The sequence below is a fragment of the Heptranchias perlo genome, chromosome 12, assembly GCF_035084215.1.
Source record: "Heptranchias perlo isolate sHepPer1 chromosome 12, sHepPer1.hap1, whole genome shotgun sequence".
Classification (NCBI taxonomy): Eukaryota; Metazoa; Chordata; class Chondrichthyes; order Hexanchiformes; family Hexanchidae; genus Heptranchias; species Heptranchias perlo.
In genome coordinates, this window is record NC_090336.1 from 8592312 (window position 1) to 8605450 (window position 13139).

The 13139-nt window shown below is 52.1% G+C and overlaps 1 protein-coding gene across 3 annotated transcripts in view; it reads right to left on the minus strand.

Moving 5' to 3' along the window:
* LOC137327810 (tumor protein p53-inducible protein 11-like) overlaps positions 1 to 12351 on the minus strand; it is a 413617-nt gene extending 401266 nt beyond the window's left edge. The window contains exon 1 of one of the 3 annotated variants that reach the window (XM_067993630.1): positions 12202 to 12351. The gene's annotated coding sequence lies outside the window, so the exon portion shown is untranslated. The remainder of the gene's footprint in view (positions 1 to 12201) is intronic. The other 2 variants (XM_067993629.1, XM_067993628.1) reach the window with 2 other exon arrangements.
* Positions 12352 to 13139: the final 788 nt, after the last annotated feature.

Below are 13139 nucleotides of genomic sequence, written 5' to 3' on the forward strand. Positions count from 1 at the left end.
TCATTCTCTCACTCTCACGCTCTCTCTCGCTCTCTCACTCATTCTCTCACTCTCATGCTCTCTCGCTCTCTCACTCATTCTCTCACTCTCACGCTCTCTCTCGCTCTCTCACTCATTCTCTCACTCTCACGCTCTCTCTCGCTCTCTCACTCATTCTCTCACTCTCACGCTCTCTCTCGCTCTCTCACTCTCACGCTCTCTCTCGCTCTCTCACTCTCACGCTCTCTCTCGCTCTCTCTCGCTCATTCTCTCACTCTCACACTCTCTCTCACTCTCTCACTCATTCTCTCACTCTCACACTCTCTCGCTCTCTCACTCATTCTCTCACTCTCACGCTCTCTCTCGCTCTCTCACTCATTCTCTCACTCTCACGCTCTCTCTCGCTCTCTCACTCTCACGCTCTCTCTCGCTCTCTCACTCTCTCACTCATTCTCTCACTCTCACACTCTATCTCACTCTCTCACTCATTCTCTCACTCTCACACTCTCTCTCACTCTCTCACTCATTCTCTCACTCTCACGCTCTCTCTCGCTCTCTCACTCTCACGCTCTCTCTCGCTCTCTCACTCTCACGCTCTCTCTCGCTCTCTCACTCTCACGCTCTCTCTCGCTCTCTCTCTCGCTCTCACTCATTCTCTCACTCTCACACTCTCTCTCGCTCTCACTCATTCTCTCACTCTCACGCTCTCTCTCGCTCTCTCACTCATTCTCTCACTCTCACGCTCTCTCTCGCTCTCTCACTCATTCTCTCACTCTCATGCTCTCTCGCTCTCTCACTCATTCTCTCACTCTCACGCTCTCTCTCGCTCTCTCACTCATTCTCTCACTCTCACGCTCTCTCACTCATTCTCTCACTCTCACGCTCTCTCTCGCTCTCTCACTCATTCTCTCACTCTCACGCTCTCTCTCGCTCTCTCACGCTCTCTCTCGCTCTCTCACTCTCACGCTCTCTCTCGCTCTCTCACTCATTCTCTCACTCTCACACTCTCTCTCACTCTCTCACTCATTCTCTCACTCTCACACTCTCTCACTCTCTCACTCATTCTCTCACTCTCACACTCTCTCTCGCTCTCTCACTCATTCTCTCACTCTCTCACTCTCACGCTCTCTCTCGCTCTCTCACTCTCACGCTCTCTCACTCATTCTCTCACTCTCACACTCTCTCACTCTCTCACTCATTCTCTCACTCTCACGCTCTCTCTCGCTCTCTCACTCATTCTCTCACTCTCACTCTCACGCTCTCTCACGCTCTCTCACTCATTCTCTCACTCTCACGCTCTCTCACGCTCTCTCACTCTCACGCTCTCTCTCGCTCTCTCACTCTCACGCTCTCTCTCGCTCTCTCACTCTCACGCTCTCTCTCGCTCTCTCTCGCTCATTCTCTCACTCTCACACTCTCTCTCACTCTCTCACTCATTCTCTCACTCTCACACTCTCTCGCTCTCTCACTCATTCTCTCACTCTCACGCTCTCTCTCGCTCTCTCACTCATTCTCTCACTCTCACGCTCTCTCTCGCTCTCTCACTCTCACGCTCTCTCTCGCTCTCTCTCGCTCATTCTCTCACTCTCACACTCTCTCTCACTCTCTCACTCATTCTCTCACTCTCACACTCTCTCGCTCTCTCACTCATTCTCTCACTCTCACGCTCTCTCTCGCTCTCTCACTCATTCTCTCACTCTCACACTCTCTCTCACTCTCTCACTCATTCTCTCACTCTCACGCTCTCTCTCGCTCTCTCACTCTCACGCTCTCTCTCGCTCTCTCACTCTCACGCTCTCTCTCGCTCTCTCACTCTCACGCTCTCTCTCGCTCTCTCTCTCGCTCTCACACTCTCTCTCGCTCTCACTCATTCTCTCACTCTCACACTCTCTCTCGCTCTCACTCATTCTCTCACTCTCACGCTCTCTCTCGCTCTCTCACTCATTCTCTCACTCTCACGCTCTCTCTCGCTCTCTCACTCATTCTCTCACTCTCATGCTCTCTCGCTCTCTCACTCATTCTCTCACTCTCACGCTCTCTCTCGCTCTCTCACTCATTCTCTCACTCTCACGCTCTCTCACTCATTCTCTCACTCTCACGCTCTCTCTCGCTCTCTCACTCATTCTCTCACTCTCACGCTCTCTCTCGCTCTCTCACGCTCTCTCTCGCTCTCTCACTCTCACGCTCTCTCTCGCTCTCTCACTCATTCTCTCACTCTCACACTCTCTCTCACTCTCTCACTCATTCTCTCACTCTCACACTCTCTCACTCTCTCACTCATTCTCTCACTCTCACACTCTCTCTCGCTCTCTCACTCATTCTCTCACTCTCTCACTCTCACGCTCTCTCTCGCTCTCTCACTCTCACGCTCTCTCACTCATTCTCTCACTCTCACACTCTCTCACTCTCTCACTCATTCTCTCACTCTCACGCTCTCTCTCGCTCTCTCACTCATTCTCTCACTCTCACTCTCACGCTCTCTCACGCTCTCTCACTCATTCTCTCACTCTCACGCTCTCTCACGCTCTCTCACTCTCACGCTCTCTCTCGCTCTCTCACTCATTCTCTCACTCTCATGCTCTCTCTCGCTCTCTCACTCATTCTCTCACTCTCACGCTCTCTCTCGCTCTCTCACTCATTCTCTCACTCTCACGCTTTCTCTCGCTCTCTCACTCATTCTCACTCTCACGCTCTCTCGCTCTCTCACTCATTCTCTCACTCTCACGCTCTCTCTCGCTCTCTCACTCGTTCTCTCACTCTCTTGCCCTCCTCACATTCTTTCGGTCTCCCTCACACTCTCCCTCTCTTGCTCACTCACTCCCAAACACTCTCACTCACTCGTTCTCTCTCTCTCTCACACACTCCCTCTCTTGTTCTCTCTCACACTCTCCCTCTCTTGTTCTCTCACACACTCTCCCTCTCTTGTTCTCTCTCACACACTCTCCCTCTCTTGTTCTCTCTCACACTCTCCCTCTCTTGTTCTCTCACACACTCTCCCTCTCTTGTTCTCTCTCACACACTCTCCCTCTCTTGTTCTCTCTCACACTCTCCCTCTCTTGCTCTCTCACTCCCAAACACTCTCACTCACTCGTTCGCTCCCTCTCTCACACTCTCCCTCTCTTGCTCTCTTGCACTCTCCCTCTCTTGCTCTCTCACTCTCACACACTCTCCCTCTCTTGTTCTCTCTCACACACTCTCCCTCTCTTGTTCTCTCACACACTCTCCCTCTCTTGTTCTCTCTCACACTCTCCCTCTCTTGCTCTCTCTCACTCTCACACACTCTCCCTCTCTTGTTCTCTCTCACACACTCTCCCTCTCTTGCTCTCTCTCACTCTCACACACTCTCCCTCTCTTGTTCTCTCTCACACACTCTCCCTCTCTTGTTCTCTCTCACACTCTCCCTCTCTTGCTCTCTCTCACTCTCACACACTCTCCCTCTCTTGTTCTCTCTCACACACTCTCCCTCTCTTGTTCTCTCTCACACTCTCCCTCTCTTGCTCTCTCACTCCCAAACACTCTCACTCACTCGTTCTCTCCCTCTCTCACACTCTCCCTCTCTTGCTCTCTTGCACTCTCCCTCGCACTCTCCCTCTCTTGCTCTCTCTCACTCTCACACACTCTCCCTCTCTTGTTCTCTCTCACACACTCTCCCTCTCTTGTTCTCTCTCACACTCTCCCTCTCTTGCTCTCTCACTCCCAAACACTCTCACTCACTCGTTCTCTCCCTCTCTCACACTCTCCCTCTCTTGCTCTCTTGCACTCTCCCTCGCACTCTCCCTCTCACTCTCACACACTCTCCCTCTCTTGTTCTCTCTCACACTCTCTCCCTCTCTTGCTCTCTCACTCTCCCTCGCACTCCCTCTCTTGCTCTCTCTCTCTCCCTCGCTCTCTCCCTCTCTTGCTCTCTCTCACACTCTCACACACTCTCCCTCTCTTGCTCGCTCTCACTCTCCCTTACACTCTCCCTCTCTTGCTCTCTCACTCTCACACACTCTCTTGCTCGTTCTCTCCCTCTCTCACTCTCGCTCGCTCTCTCTCACTCTCCCTCGCACTCTCCCTCTCTTGCTCTCTCGCACACTCTCTCGCTCGCTCTCTCTCACTCTCCCTCGCACTCTCCCTCTCTTGCTCTCTCGCACACTCTCTCGCTCCCTCTCTCTCACTCTCCCTCGCACTCTCCTTCTCTTGCTCTCTCGCACACTCTCTCGCTCACTCTCTCTCACTCTCCCTCGCACTCTCCCTCTCTTGCTCTCTCACACACTCTCTCGCTCGCTCTCTCTCACTCTCCCTCGCACTCTCCCTCACTTGCTCTCTCGCACACTCTCTCGCTCACTCTCTCTCACTCTCCCTCGCACTCTCCCTCACTTGCTCTCTCGCACACTCTCTCGCTCTCTCTCACTCTCCCTCGCACTCTCCCTCTATGCTCTCTCACACACTCTCACGCGCTCGTTCTCTCACTCTCTTGTGCTCTCTCTCTCACATTCTCTTGCACACTCTCTCGCACTCTCCCTCTCTTGCTCGCTCTCTCTCTCTCGCACTCTCCCTCTCTTGCTCTCTCTCACACTCTCTCGCTCGCTCTCTCTCTCTCCCTCGCATTCTCCCTCTCTTGCTCTCTCTCTCTCGCACTCTCCCTCTCTTGCTCTCTCTCACACTCTCTCGCACTCTCCCTCTCTTGCTCTCTCTCACACTCTCTCACACTCTCTCTCTCGCTCTCTCTCTCTCCCTCTCACTCACTCTCACTCTCTTGCTCTCTCTCTCTCGCACTCTCCCTCTCTTGCTCTCTCTCACACTCTCTCGCACTCTCCCTCTTGCTCTCTCTCACACTCTCTCGCTCGCTCTCTCACTCTCCCTTGCACTCTCCCTCTCTTGCTCTCTCTCACACTCTCTCGCTCGCTCTCTCTCACACTCTCTCGCTCGCTCTCTCTCTCTCCCTCGCACTCTCCCTCTCTTGCTCTCTCTCTCACACTCTCTCACACTCTCCCTCTCTTGCTCTCTCTCTCTCCCTTGCACTCTCCCTCTCTTGCTCTCTCTCACACTCTCTCGCTCGCTCTCTCTCTCTCCCTCGCACTCTCCCTCTCTTGCTCTCTCTCTCTCCCTCGCACTCTCCCTCTCTTGCTCTCTCTCACACTCTCTCGCTCGCTCTCTCTCACACTCTCTCGCACTCTCCCTCTCTTGCTCTCTCTCACACTCTCTCGCTCGCTCTCTCTCACACACTCTCTCGCACTCTCCCTCTCTTGCTCTCTCTCACACTCTCTCGCTCGCTCTCTCTCACACTCTCTCGCACTCTCCCTCTCTTGCTCTCTCTCACACTCTCTCGCTCACTCTCTCTCACTCTCCCTCGCACTCTCCCTCTCTTGCTCTCTCTCACACTCTCTCGCTCGCTCTCTCTCACACTCTCTCGCACTCTCCCTCTCTTGCTCTCTCTCACACTCTCCCTCTCTTGCTCTCTCTCACACTCTCTCGCTCGCTCTCTCTCACACTCTCTCGCACTCTCCCTCTCTTGCTCTCTCTCACACTCTCTCGCACTCTCCCTCTCTTGCTCTCTCTCACACTCTCTCGCTCGCTCTCTCTCTCTCCCTCGCACTCTCCCTCTCTTGCTCTCTCTCACACTCTCTCGCTCGCTCTCTCTCACACTCTCTCGCACTCTCCCTCTCTTGCTCTCTCTCACATTCTCTCACTCGCTCTCTCTCACACTCTCTCGCACTCTCCCTCTCTTGCTCTCTCTCACATTCTCTTGCTGCCAGTTAAATTTCACTGTAAATCACCATGTCTTGAATGGTCCTCATCAGCCCACCTGGATGTAGAGATATTCTGCTCAGCTTGCTCTCGTCACCCTGCACACTGTCCTGATCTACTTCCCCAACCAACATGAAACATCATTACGTTGGGAACCCTTAAATCAGGTATTTTTAATCAGCTACAAGCAGCAGAGATTAAAGGCCAATTGTCAACTGTGATCTTTACTTACATATTCTGAATAAAATACAATTTGATACCCACCCCCGGTGTATGACTGACAATAAACAGGACACAAACACACTTAGGAATACATATATAAACCAACTAAAACCACAGGCACTCCCGCCCATCTTCACTGTAAAACAGTGGTGTAGTACCAGGTTCTTATCACAAGGAGACACTATAGTATATGTGTTTTCTATAACTTGAGGCACCCGAACCTAACAGTAAAATTAACAAATATGGAAAAACGATTGGACAGCTCAAAACAGGGAAACAAATCGAATCAGACCTAAGAATTTAGTCAAAAGTTTTGTTCCTGACTATTTAATTAATCTAGCTGACTGATTTCCATACATTTAAGGTGTTATAAGGTACGTCAACATCTAAATCTAATCCTGGGATGATAAAGAGAAATGACTTGCATTTATATAGCACCTTTCACAACCTCAGGATGTCACAATTTAGAGCCAATTAACTACTATTGATGTGTAGTCATTGTCGTAATGTAGGAAAGACGGCAGCCAATTTGCACACAGCAAGGTCTCACAAACAGAAATGTGATAATGACCAGATCATTGATAGTGCAGCACTCATAGAATTTGTGCTCAATTCTCTGGAGTGAGACTTGAACCCACAACCTGGTGACTCAGACAATAGTGCTCCCACTGAGCCCCGGCTGGTATACTCAAACTTCTGACTCAGGCAATAGTGCTCCCACTGAGCCCCGGCTGGTATACTCAACCTTCTGACTCAGGCAATAGTGCTCCCACTGAGCCCCGGCTGGTATACACAACCTGGTGACTCAGGCAATAGTGCTCCCACTGAGCCCCGACTGGTATACTCAACCTTCTGACTCAGGCAATAGTGCTCCCACTGAGCCCCGGCTGGTATACTCAACCTGGTGACTCAGACAATAGTGCTCCCACTGAGCCCCGGCTGGTATACTCAACCTGGTGACTCAGACAATAGTGCTCCCACTGAGCCCCGGCTGGTATACTCAACCTGGTGACTCAGGCAATAGTGCTCCCACTGAGCCCCGACTGGTATACTCAACCTTCTGACTCAGGCAATAGTGCTCCCACTGAGCCCCGGCTGGTATACTCAACCTGGTGACTCAGGCAATAGTGCTCCCACTGAGCCCCGACTGGTATACTCAACCTGGTGACTCAGGCAATAGTGCTCCCACTGAGCCCCGACTGGTATACACAACCTGGTGACTCAGGCAATAGTGCTCCCACTGAGCCCCGACTGGTATACACAACCTTCTGACTCAGACAATAGTGCTCCCACTGAGCCCCGGCTGGTATACTCAACCTTCTGACTCAGGCAATAGTGCTCCCACTGAGCCCCGGCTGGTATACTCAACCTGGTGACTCAGGCAATAGTGCTCCCACTGAGCCCCGGCTGGTATACTCAACCTGGTGACTCAGGCAATAGTGCTCCCACTGAGCCCCGACTGGTATACTCAACCTGGTGACTCAGGCAATAGTGCTCCCACTGAGCCCCGACTGGTATACACAACCTGGTGACTCAGGCAATAGTGCTCCCACTGAGCCCCGGCTGGTATACACAACCTGGTGACTCAGGCAATAGTGCTCCCACTGAGCCCCGACTGGTATACACAACCTGGTGACTCAGACAATAGTGCTCCCACTGAGCCCCGACTGGTATACTCAACCTTCTGACTCAGGCAATAGTGCTCCCACTGAGCCCCGACTGGTATACTCAACCTTCTGACTCAGGCAATAGTGCTCCCACTGAGCCCCGACTGGTATACTCAACCTTCTGACTCAGGCAATAGTGCTCCCACTGAGCCCCGGCTGGTATACACAACCTGGTGACTCAGACAATAGTGCTCCCACTGAGCCCCGGCTGGTATACTCAACCTTCTGACTCAGACAATAGTGCTCCCACTGAGCCCCGGCTGGTATACACAACCTGGTGACTCAGGCAATAGTGCTCCCACTGAGCCCCGGCTGGTATACACAACCTGGTGACTCAGACAATAGTGCTACCACTGAGCCCCGGCTGGTATACTCAACCTGGTGACTCAGGCAATAGTGCTCCCACTGAGCCCCGGCTGGTATACTCAACGTGGTGAGCAAAACCTGTATATTCTAGGACTTCCTGGCTCAGGATTGGACAGTTCATCACCCACACAACAAAGTGTCTCCCGTTTGTTACAGATCACCCTGGAACAGGGTTTATGGGGTTACAGGGAGATCAGAAGTGTATGTGGAAGGAGACGAGGCTTTGTCAGCTCATTGTGCTCACTGTCACACAGACTGCTGCTGTAGGCCGTGCTTCTCTGCTAATCTCCAGGGGCTCTGAGCTCTCAAAAACTGCAAAACAGCTGATGAAGGATTACGAAGAATAGAGAAATAACATCAGCATGGCAATGGGTGTCAGAAGATATATTGGTAGTTTTAAATTAGACGATATAAAGCAACATGATTGGTGGTACAATGATGTCACGGGGCCATGTCACGGGGGCCGCTACGATGTCACATGGGCCATGACGATATCACAGGGATGCAACGATGACGAAACAATGTCAGAGGGATGCTACGATGTCATGGGGCCACAAGGATGCCACGGAGGCTAAGAAGATATCACGGGGATGCAACGATGCAACGGTGACGCAACGATGTCATGGGGCTGTGGCGATGTCATGAGGCCGCAGCGATGTCACGGGGGTGCTATAATGTCAAGGGGCCGCAAGTATGTAACGGGGACCCTACGATGTCATGGGGATGCTACGATGTCATGGGGATGCTACGATGTCATGGGGCCACAACGATGTCATGGGGATGCTACGATGTCATTGGGATGCTACGATGTCACGGGGATGCTACGATGTCATTGGGATGCTACGATGTCACGGGGACGCTACGATGTCACGGGGACGCTACAATGTCACGGGGCTTCAAGGATGTCATGGGGATGTTACGATGTCACGGGGGCACGACGATGTCACCGGGCCGCGACAGTGTCGCTAGGATGTAACGATGTCACAGTACAACAACGATGCCGCTGCCCTGATCATATCTTCCAATACAAACCTAATTCTCCCCCCACCTCTTCACCTCTTTCCTCCTCCTGAATCATTGAGCCCAGGGATACAGTTGTACAGGTTCCATTCTCACCCAAGTGCACGTCTTGAAACGGAGGCACACAGGGCCATTCAACTACAGGGTGCATCACTGCAGAGCCCCATCCCAACTCTAGCTGATATCCACTTCTATTGGGGGGGGGGGGGGGGGGGGAGGGGGGTGTCACTGGATAGGGATCGGGAGTGGGAACCTTCGGCACTTCTCCCCTCCCTAACTTAGGTGTACCATCCGTAATTGCTGCCTCAAATGAAATCAGTAAACTCCGATAAAAGGATCAAACCCTGGGGCATTTCTGGCCTGCCTGGCTCAGCTGTCCATTGGATACTCTCACCGTGACATCTGGTGCCTTACAAATCCTTCTTTTTAAATTACAACTTGACTGGAAACGAAATATTACAAAATGCATATTGCCCACTGCAGCACCAACTATCCCCCTCTGCAGCCAACTTTAAGTGGGTTTCTAGATCAATCTGTCCCAGGGGGGCCGAGTACTGTGCAGAAAAAAAAAAGTGAAGCTCCTTCTTTTAATGGGCACTCTGCACACTTGTGTTAGCACAGTCACTGTGTGCCTGTCAGACCTCGCCAGAACAGGACAGGTGAAACCTACCATCTCCTTCACTGCTCACCAGAAGTAAAGATCTGAATGTGGACCCTGTCGTTCTTGGGGAGACGAGAGAAACAGTTCTCAGACTCTTTGCTGACTCGCTATGTCAGGTCAATGTGCGTGGGGGCCGGACAGACTATTGTGAGAAGTTGCAACCAGAAGCAGAGGATGCCGCGAGACGGAGAAGGGAGGAATTTACCGTTTCGGGAAGCCAGTTTTGGCGAAGGGTCCGCACCCCAAACGTTTACATTCCTCTGGCCCCACTCCCCACAGGCGCCGCCCGTCCTGCCGAGGGTCTCCGTCGGTTTCAGATGCGGATTTCCCATCACCTGCACTTGTTGCTTTGAAGTCAGTGCCGACAGCAATGGGCTGCGGCTGAAACGCTCCCATTACCGGGAGGTCCTGGTCCCAGAGCCAAGCTGTGCGGTCAGCCCAGGGCAAACGGGCAACCGGTCAGTAACATTGACTGGACCGACAGGAGGAGTCCCACCATCCAAACCCTGTCACCCCCTCCCCAACACAGACTGGCATGGTCTCCGGCCAAATCCAACCAGAGGGAACGGCAATTCCAGCGGAGCGTTCCTGCTCTGGGAAACTCGGCGGCAGGCAGCCCACCGGCTCGCCCCAAACTCCGGCTGTACCCAACCCGAGTCCGTTCAACGGGGGTCAGGACCGGGCTGGAGGGGCACGGATTCCCCTCCCAACACTGCGGGGAAAAGCGGCTCCGGTTTCTTCACAACCCGCGGCAACTTGTTCCTCTGCAGCAGATCGTGTAAGAAATATAAACACGCGTTGTCAGTCATACTGTATCCAGGAGTCAGTCATACTGTATCCAGGAGTCAGTCATACTGTATCCTGGAGTCAGTCACAGTGTATCCAGGAGTCAGTCACAGTGTATCCAGGAGTCAGTCATACTGTATCCTGGAGTCAGTCACAGTGCATCCAGGAGTCAGTCGCACTGTATCCAGGAGTCAGTCATACTGTATCCTGGAGTCAGTCACAGTGCATCCTGCAGTCAGTCACAGTGTATCCAGGAGTCAGTCATACTGTATCCTGGAGTCAGTCGCACTGTATCCTGGAGTCAGTCACAGTGTATCCAGGAGTCAGTCATACTGTATCCTGGAGTCAGTCGCACTGTATCCAGGAGTCAGTCACAGTGCATCCAGGAGTCAGTCATACTGTATCCTGCAGTCAGTCAGTGTATCCAGGAGTCAGTCCTACTGTATCCTGCAGTCAGTCACAGTGTATCCAGGAGTCAGTCACAGTGCATCCTGCAGTCAGTCATACTGTAACCTGCAGTCAGTCACAGTTCATCCAGGAGTCAGTCATACTGTATCCTGCAGTCAGTCGCAGTGCATCCTGCAGTCAGTCACACTGTATCCAGGAGTCAGTCATACTGTATCCAAGAGTGAGTCATACTGTATCCAAGAGTGAGTCACAGAGCATCCAGGAGTCAGTCACACTGTATCCTGGAGTCAGTCACAGTGCATCCAGGAGTCAGTCACAGTGCATCCAGGAGTCAGTCACAGAGCATCCAGGAGTCAGTCACACTGTATCCTGGAGTCAGTCACAGTGCATCCAGGAGTCAGTCACACTGTATCCTGGAGTCAGTCACAGTGCATCCTGGAGTCAGTCACAGTGCATCCTGCAGTCAGTCATACTGTATCCTGGAGTCAGTCGCAGTGCATCCTGGAATCAGTCACAGTACATCCTGGAGTCAGTCACACTGTATCCTGGAGTCAGTCATACTGTATCCTGGAGTCAGTCGCAGTGCATCCTGGAGTCAGTCACACTGTATCCTGGAGTCAGTCACAGTGCATCCAGGAGTCAGTCACACTGTATCCTGGAGTCAGTCATACTGTATCCTGGAGTCAGTCGCAGTGCATCCTTGAGTCAGTCACACTGTATCCTGGAGTCAGTCATACTGTATCCTGGAGTCAGTCACACTGTATCCTGCAGTCAGTCATACTGTATTCAGGAGTCAGTCACAGTGCATCCAGGAGTCAGTCACACTGTATCCTGGAGTCAGTCACAGTGCATCCAGGAGTCAGTCACACTGTATCCTGCAGTCAGTCACAGTGCATCCAGGAGTCAGTCACACTGTATCCTGCAGTCAGTCACAGTGCATCCAGGACTCAGTCACAGTGCATCCAGGAGTCAGTCACACTGTATCCTGCAGTCAGTCACAGTGCATCCAGGACTCAGTCGCAGTGCATCCAGGAGTCAGTCACACTGTATCCTGCAGTCAGTCACAGTGCATCCTGGAGTCAGTCACACTGTATCCAGGAGTCAGTCACACTGGATCCAGGAATCAGTCACACTGTATCCAGGAGTCAGTCACACTGGATCCAGGAATCAGTCACACTGTATCCAGGAGTCAGTCACACTGTATCCAGGAGTCAGTCACACTGGATCCAGGAATCAGTCACACTGGATCCACACCAGGAAAGTTACCAACAGTTTGTTTGCAGAAACAGAGGAGTTGGGATCAGAATCTCAGCCCCGACCCGGGATCTCCACATTTACCAGAGTTTGCAGCTCACTCACCTCGGGACTCTTGGCAGTGACATGCACCAGGCGGCCGCTCCAGGTTCTCGCTGCTCTGGTTGTTGCCACCACGCTGACCCGCTACCCGACTGCGGTCCCGAAACAACCGCGCATCGCACAGCGGACTGAGCGAGGGATGGGGAGGGGAGCGTAATGCATGTAATAGACCCGCACTCCACTACCGTATTACACCCACTAACATAAGCGGGGAGAAGCGTAATGCATGTAATAGACCCGCACTCCACTACCGTATTACACCCATTAACATAAGTAGGGAGAAGCGTAATGCATGTAATAGACCCGCACTCCACTACCGTATTACGCCCATTAACATAAGTAGGGAGAAGCGTAATGCATGTAATAGACCCGCACTCCACTACCGTATTACACCCATTAACATAAGTAGGGAGAAGCGTAATGCATGTAATAGACCCGCACTCCACTACCGTATTACACCCATTAACATAAGTAGGGAGAAGCGTAATGCATGTAATAGACCCGCACTCCACTACCGTATTACGCCCATTAACATAAGTAGGGAGAAGCGTAATGCATGTAATAGACCCGCACTGCACTACCGTATTACACCCATTAACATAAGTAGGGAGAAGCGTAATGCATGTAATAGACCCGCACTGCACTACCGTATTACACCCATTAACATAAGTAGGGAGAAGCGTAATGCATGTAATAGACCCGCACTGCACTACCGTATTACACCCATTAACATAAGCGGGGAGAAGCGTAATGCACGTAATAGACCCGCACTGCACTACCGTATTACACCCATTAACATAAGCGGGGAGAAGCGTAATGCACGTAATAGACCCGCACTCAACTACCGTATTACACCCACTAACATAAGTAGGGAGAAGCGTAATGCACGTAATAGACCCGCACTCAACTACCGTATTACACCCACTAACATAAGTAGGGAG